The sequence below is a fragment of the Nannospalax galili genome, unplaced genomic scaffold (assembly GCF_000622305.1).
Source record: "Nannospalax galili isolate Female #2095 unplaced genomic scaffold, S.galili_v1.0 scaffold107, whole genome shotgun sequence".
NCBI classification, from domain to species: Eukaryota; Metazoa; Chordata; class Mammalia; order Rodentia; family Spalacidae; genus Nannospalax; species Nannospalax galili.
The window spans coordinates 676383-684631 of record NW_008358490.1 but is presented as its reverse complement, the minus strand read 5'-3'; the positions used below and the strand labels follow the sequence as shown (position 1 = coordinate 684631).

Genomic DNA, 8249 nt, shown 5'->3' with positions numbered 1-8249 from the left:
CTTCTCCCCCTCATTCCCATCCTCTTTTCTCCCTCCTATTTTTTTCTTTTTTTAAAATTTACTTTTGATTTTGTGAATATCGTATTTGAATATTTATTGTCTTTGCATTATTTCCACCCCTCCTAATCCCCTCTCCTGACCTCTCCCCACCCCTCTCAGTTTCTTGTCCTCTTCTTCATTATTGTTAGATATATACATCTATAAACACACACATATGTAATGCATGGAGTCTATTTAGTGGCGCACACGTGTACCTGTGAAAACTGATTTTCCCTCCCTAAGCATCGACTGACTGCATCTCGCTCTTTATCTTAAGGTGGATCCTGTGAACTTTCTCATAATGACCTTGGTGTATTAACTTTTTTGTCATTATATGCAGAACTTGCTAAACTACCATATTGTGGAGATTTTATTGGTGTAGCTCCCCTATCATGTCTAGAATGCATTAAGAAGCAACAGGTGTCTTGTTCCTTTAGCTCTTACATTGTTTCTGCCCCCTCTTCTGCCATGTTCTCTAAGCCTTAGGTGTGGAGGTTGCATTGTAGATGTGTCACTTAGGGCTTGTCACCTCACAGACACTGATTCTCTGTGTGTGACAATTTGTGGAACTCTGTTATACAAGAGATCATGTTGGTAAATGGGAAGAAGGGTCTTTTGAGACAGGTCTCCCTGTCTCAAACTCGCTATGTAGGCCAGGCTGGCCTTGAACTCACAGAGATCCACCTGCCTCTGCCTCCCATGTGCTGAATTTAATGCCACCATGCCAGTCAATTGTGGAACTTTGTAACAATCCTCATCTGTTGCATGTAGGTGCATGCAATGAAAAATGAAGCTTCTTTGGTTTTGTGAGTGGAGAGAGGTACACTTGTCTGTAAATATAAGGATATGTATTTAGGATATAGTAAAGAATTACATCCAGGGCTGGAAAAATAGTTCGGCAGTTAAAAGCATTGGCTGCTCTAGCAGAAGTCCCAGGTTCATTTCCCAGCACCCACATGTCTGCTAGCAACCATCCATAACTCCAGTTTCAGGAGATCTGACTCCCCCTGCAGACCTCCCTGGGTATTGCATGATACTGGTGCACTTTCATACATGCAGGCAATACACTCATAAAATAAAAATAATAAGGGCTGGAGAGATGGTTCAGTGGTTGAGAACACTGGTTGTTCTTGCAGAAGACCTGGGTTCAAATCCCAGCATCCACATGGCAGCTAACAACTGTCTGTAACTCCAGTCCCAGGGGATCCGACAGCCTCTTCTGTTCTCCATGGGCATTGCACAACACGGGTGCATTTACCTACATGCAGACAATGTACGCATACACAAAAAATAATAAAATACTAAAAAAGAAGTTCTGTTGGTCTAGGGAAGTGACAGGTGTAAGTTTTTCTCTAGGGTTATGACATCTCCAGCCATCTGTATTTGGCTATATTTACAGTACCACACAAGGATTCCCTTCCATTGAATGGGCCTTAAGTCCAATTAGACAGCCTTTGATTACCCCCAAGATAGAAGTACTGCTCTTGCACCAATCGAGATAATTTGCTCTGCTGGCTATTGTTGTGGGTCTTCTTCTTTTCTTCTCTCTTTCTTGACAGGCTGTTATGTTGCCCAGTCTTATCTCAAGCTCCTCAGGTCAAGTGATACCCTTGCCTCAGTCCCCAGCCTCCTTCAAGGATCTGGGACTATGGCGTGCACAACAGCCTTGGCATTATTTCTTTATATTGTCAAGGAAGTTTGGACTGTATCCCGGCTATTGTGACTTAGGTTGTGGAGGCTCTACACTCTATATTTTCCTCTGAAGAGTTTTAAAGTTTTGAAGTAGTTGTTTCATGAGAGATTAATTACAAGCTAACTCTTGAGTGTCAACCCAAATCTCTGCTTAATTCTTTTATCCCTAGTTAGGTTATTGTTTGTACGCAGTCCTGCTCATCTGGGGTTCAGAGGTCAGTTAGAGATTTGGACAGAGATACATAATTCCTATATCCTTTACTCTGGCTCTTTCTCATAACTATCCCCCCACTTTCCCGCAGCTGTGGTTACTTTAAACTATGTGATTTGCTTAGTTTAAATGCTTTCAGCATTCTATTGGAGTTTTTACCCATCGTGAGTGTCATCCCTCAGCCAGAAGCAACAGAAGCTCATCTGGGATCATTCCTTTTTTCTAAGTGTCGATGCCTCCTGAGAATCTCTTCAGTACTTTCAGAGGACGATTTTGTCTTCAAAAATTTATTTTAACTTATTTTAATCTATATTTTATATAGATTACAAAATTTTATAATTATATAAATTTTGCCTGCATGTGTGCATGCAATGCTCATGGAGGCCAGAAGAGTGTGTCAGATCCCCTGGAACTGGAGCTATGGACAGTTGTTAGCTGCCATGTGATCGGGTGCTGGCAACAAACCCAGGCCCTCTGCAAAGGCAGTCAGTGCTTTTAACCACTGAGCTGTCTCTTTAGTCCCCCATTTCTTTTATCGGGAGTTTATAATTGTTGTCTTTGTGACGATAGGTCTGACAGTCATTTATTTGTGCATAATGGAAATGGAACCTAGAAGGGGTCTAAACTGGTACAATCATTTCATTGAGGGATTTGGCAGTATCTAGTAAAAACTGAACTTAACCTTGAGAGTTCTTATCTATGTACATAAGGACACATGGATGAATGCTCACTGCAATATTATTTTTTGCAAAGAAAAAGATTGGAAAAACCCAATAATAATTTCTATCAAAAAGGTAGTGAGTAAACAAACTGTTAAATATTTATCAAAGGAAATACTATAAGGTACTAAGAATGAATGACCTTGGGCTAGGGAGATGGCTCAGTGCGTAAAGTGCTTGCCACGCAAGCATGAAGGCCCGAGTTAGAATTCTTAGAAAATTTGTGAAGCTGGGTGTGGTACTGCACATGTAATTCTGGTGCTCTATGATGAGAAGGGAGGCAGAGACAGGAGATCCATGGAAGCTCATGGGGGTAGCTAGCTTGATAGAAAATCTGTCTCAAACAAAGTGGAAGGGAGGACAGACACCCAAGGTCTGATCTTCACACACATACTGTGGCATGTTTTGGCACTTACACATGAATGCACCCATACACACACACATACATAGACATATGCGCACACATCACACACATACAAAGAATGAAGAAACCAGTGCTTAATCAACATGATTACATAAAAATGCACTATTAGGCAGAAAGAAGTTTTAGAAATATATCTACAATTTTGTGATAATTATATTAGCTTAAAAATATATGAAATAGCCTTTTTGTGCTCATGTTGGACTTGGAAGAAGCAGGCACAGCCTAGACATGCAGAACAATGCCTGCGAGTTCATGGACCTGTACCTGCCTCAGAAAAGTGCGGCAGAAATGTTCTGAGAGCAAGAATGTTCCATGAGCAACTGTATTATTGGTGTAAAGGACCACACATCCATCCAGATGAATGTGGCCGAGGTTGACTAGGTAACTGGCAGGTTTAATGACCAGTTTAAAACCTATGCTCTTGGCTCTGGAGAGATGGCTCAGTGATTAAGAATACTGGTTGTTCTTGTAGAAGACTTGGGTTTGAATCCCAGCACCCACAGGGCAGCTAACAACTGTCCCTAACTCCAGTCCCGGGGATCCAACAGCCTCTTCTGACCTTTGCAGGCATTGCACGACATGGGTGCACTTACCTACATGCAGGCAATACATGCATACACATAAAATAAAAATAATAAATAAAATTAAACAAAACAAAACACCTGTGCTGTCTGAGGTGCCTTTTGTAGGATAGGTGAATCACAGGATTCTTTTCTTCGATTGGCGAAGGCAGATGGCATTGTTTCAAAAAACTTCTGACCAGAGGAAATTGAGGAATGTTTGTCATATATAAACAATGAGAAACCAAATATCTATCATCTATCTATCTATCTATCTATCTATCTATCTATCTATCTATCTATCTATCTATCATCTATCTATCATCTATCTATATGAAATAAGGGCTAAGGATGTAGTTGAGTTGGTAGAATGCTTGCTTAGTGTACACGAGGCCCTGGGTTTGAATCCCAGCCCTACATAAACCAGGTGTCATAGTGTTTCCTTAATAATCGTAACACTTGGGCTGGAGAGATGGCTCAGCGGTTAAGAACACTGACTGTTCTTGCAGAAGACCCGGGTTCAAATCCCAGCACCCACACGGCAGCTAACAACTGTCTGTAACTCCAGTTCTAGGGGATCTGACAGTCTTTTCTGTCCTCTGTGGGCATTGCAAGACACGGGTGCACTTACCTACATGTGTGCAATGCACGCATACACATAAAATAATAAATAATATATTAAAAAAATAATCCCAGCACTCAGGAGGTAGAGGCAGGAGGCTCAGAAGTTCAAGGTCAGCCTTTGCTACATAGTGAGTTAGAGTCCAGCCTGAGATGCACGAGACTGTCTTCTATCTACCTACCTATCTATCTATCTATCTATCTATCTATCTATCTATCATCTATCTATCTATCGTCTATCTATCATCTATCTATCATCTATCTACCTACCTACTACTAAGTTACTTACTTATTCATCCACCTACCTATCTATGAAATAAGGCTGGTGGGGTGTAGTTCAGTGGTAGAATGTGTGCTACGTACACACAAAAGTAAAAGAATATATAATATAAAGTTATATTATATAAATAGTTTATCCAAAATTTCAACTCCTTCAATGCACATTATCTTTTTAATTTAATATTTTTCCTTTTAGGGGGCTTGAGAGATGGCTCAGTGGTTAAGAGCACTGACTGCTTTTGCAGAGGACCCGGGTTTGATTCCCAGCACCCACATCGTGGCTGCAAACCGTCCTTAACTCCAGTTCCAGGGGGATCTGAAGCCCTCTTCTGACCTCTGTGGCATTGCACAACACGGGTGCACTCACATGCAGGCAATACACTCATACACATAAAAATTTTTTTCCTTTTAGTATTTGTTAATACTTAATGTAGCATATATTCACATATTTAACTTTTTGTGTTTCTCCATTAGAATATCAGCTCCATGAAGTAAAGTTTTCTACCTTCTCAGTATCCTCAATGCCTAGAACAGTGTTTGGTATAAATTTGTACTTAATAAGTAGCTGTTGAACAAATAAATGAATGTATGAAATATAAGAACACAACCACAAATTCAGAATAGTTAAAAGGTTTTAATTGTGCTGGGTGTGGTGGTATATGCCTTGAATCCCAGCACTCAGGAGGCAGAGGCAGGTGGGTGAGTTCAAGCTAGCCTGGTCTACATAATGAGTTCCAGGCCAGCTGGGGCTAGAGGGAGACCGTCTCAAAAAAGATAAAATAAAAAAGATTTTGTGTGTGTCTGTGTGGGTGCACATGTGCGTACATGCCCATTGAGGCCAGAGGAGGTGGATCTCTCTGAAGCTGGAGTTATAGGTGGTTGTGAGCCACCCAATATAGGTGCTAGGAACTAAGTTTGGGTCCTCTGGAAGAGTGGTACACACTCTTAACTACTAATCGATCTCTTCAGCCCTATAATGATTTTTGTAAGGACTTCTAATATTTCTAAAATATTTTATTTCTGGATCAAAAATATCATGAAGATTATGAAAAGTATTAAGATCTGATGAGAGTAGGTAATGATAATATTAGTGTTTATGGCATTAATTATAATTTTTTTCTTTTGGACTGATGGGGGACCAAACTCAATACTCACAATGGTAGGGAAGCATTCTACTTGTGAGTTGCACCCTCAGCCCCTTTTTATATTTCTATGTTTGAAGTATTAAACAACAGAAGGAAAATGTTTGGAAAAGATTTTGAAGAGCATTATAGCATAGAAGTTAAGTGAAGAGAGTTTTAAAAAGGAATAAGGGATTATTTCCAATGCTGGCCCCAAGAGATGAAATAATTGTAACTGAGTTACAGTTAGGAAATTATTAGTGACTCTTGGAAGAATCTGTTGCAGCCAGGAGTGCACTGCAGGCAGAGTGGTGGGAAAAAAATACATAGTGGGTAGAGACATGGGACCACTTATTCAGTAGGATGATTGTACAGCACTTCCAGGATGGGAAATTTGCCCAATTGCTGGATATCCACTTAGCCAGAATAAATGGAAATGTTCATAACTGCAGTCAAAGATTAAGAAACAAAGACATATATTTCATCTGCCAAAGAGAATAGGCACAATATCTGTAGTGGAAGAAAAGGTAGCAAGAAAGGTAGACCAGGTAGGAGATGAGGAGAAGGTGAAGGAGGTTCTACTTTATTTTACTGAAGAAGTAAGTCAGGCCATACAGATGGATTGAAGAAACTGGTGTGGAGATAGTCCAGGTTGGTGAGTTAACCCAATCAATCACAGGTCAGAAGGCTGAATTGGTGAGAGCTAAGGCTGATGAACAGAGTGTCAATTCAGTGTAAGACTTGGGGCTTTGAAAGGCTAGAAAGAGAACTAACCTGGAAGGGCCGGTGCATCTGAGCAGCTTGAGCAGTCCTGCCAACAATTGTTTGTATGTGCAGGGCTGTTGTAGATTCTCATACGTGTATCCACTTCATCCTCAGTGACTTCTGATGTGACTGCGATCTCACTACTTTTTAGATGAGGAAACTGAGGCATAGAGAATTAAACAACTTGGGTAAGATCACATATAGCTTATAAGAGGCAGATCTGAAACTCAGATGGAGGTCCATCCACTGCAGAGGCCGTGACCTCGGTAGCGTTCTGTTGTTGTCTGTGGAAATGGGAGGCTCAATGAAACTCAGATGGAGGTCCACTGCAGAGGCCGTGACCTCGGTAGCGTTCTGTTCTCTGTGGAAATGGGAGGCTCAATGAAACTCAGATGGAGGTCCACTGCAGAGGCCGTGACCTCGGTAGCGTTCTGTTGTCTGTGGAAATGGGAGGCTCAATGAAACTCAGATGGAGGTCCACTGCAGAGGCCGTGACCTCGGTAGCGTTCTGTTCTCTGTGGAAATGGGAGGCTCAATGGCAAACAGCAGAGCTACCTGGCCGAGGAAGGGAAATAGTTTTCCGATGTGCACTTTGTCCTTTATTTCTATGTTGTCCAGATGCCTTTTTTCCTTTTCAAATTTCAATTACTGTTTTATCAAAATCTCAAGGCTTCAAAAAACAAAGTCTCAAGGCTTCCCAGAAATTTCTGAATAAACTCTTGAGCTTTTCTTCTAATCACACAAAGTATTTGTCATCTTCTCAGAAATACTCATTTTGCCCAGAACCATTTCCACTTATTTATTTCTTTACCCAAGATCAACTCTTCCTCATCATTCTTCACAGAATCATTTATCTTTGCCTGAAGTCTGACTGTGGTTTGGGGAGTGAACAATAGCATGGCCCTGTCAGGCAGCACAGGCAGCCCAAGCTGCCAAGAGTGCAATCACTACCCCTTGTGAGCATTCCTCCAAGTCCCAGGAAGCTGGACTGTGCTCACCAGAACAGGCAGCTCCCGCTACTCCTGGACTTTTTTTTTTTTTTTCTGGCTATTCGGAAATATCTTTGATATTTGTTCACAACATTTTTAAAATTTCAAATATTTTACAAATGTTTTGTAAATTTCAGAAAGAATTTACTGTTGTTTCCCCTAAAATATTGATCATTTTTCATGGAAAAACTGATTTCATCAGCATTCAAAATCACTTGTTAACTTGCTTCCTGTTACTTTTGCCAAATCAATTTGCTATGATCATTGCCTCTCAGTTTTCACAAACTGAACTATTTGAATGAAAAATGGTTCTAATGGCTGGTAGTTGTACAGTTGTCTGATTTTAAAAAGACTGTCACCTCCATTGTACTATTTGATCCTCCTGCAAACTTTTGGTGGCAGGGTAGATTTTTATTGTTCCCATTTTACAGATAAATAGTCTGAGGCTTAAGGAGATGGAAAGCGCAGTCCTGGGGGAGCAAATGATGGAACCAGGTCTGGAATCTGGTTCAGGCTTAAGAACACCTCTCCACTTCGAGGTGGACCCTTTCAATACCTTCCTGTTAATATGCACTGTGCCCTTTCCTTTGCTTTCCATTGCTATTGGTTTCGGCATCCCAGCAGAGGGGCTTCTAGACTGGAAGAGGAGCTCAGACTGGGAGGTTGCAAGCACACCTGGTTTCTTCCTGTGTCCAGTCTCTCATCTTACTTCTTCTGTGGCCCTTCCAACTTCACCATCGGTGGAAATCTCCTCTTTCCCCTAGTCCCAACCCCCGAGGTCTTCCCACAGCCCCCTGGCAGTGGGACCTCCCATCCCCGAACATCAGCA

The 8249-nt window shown here is 41.3% G+C and overlaps 1 pseudogene; it reads left to right on the top strand.

The window, feature by feature from the left end:
- Positions 1–3313: 3313 nt before the first annotated feature.
- LOC103724588 lies at positions 3314–3844 on the top strand (annotated as a pseudogene).
- Positions 3845–8249: the final 4405 nt, after the last annotated feature.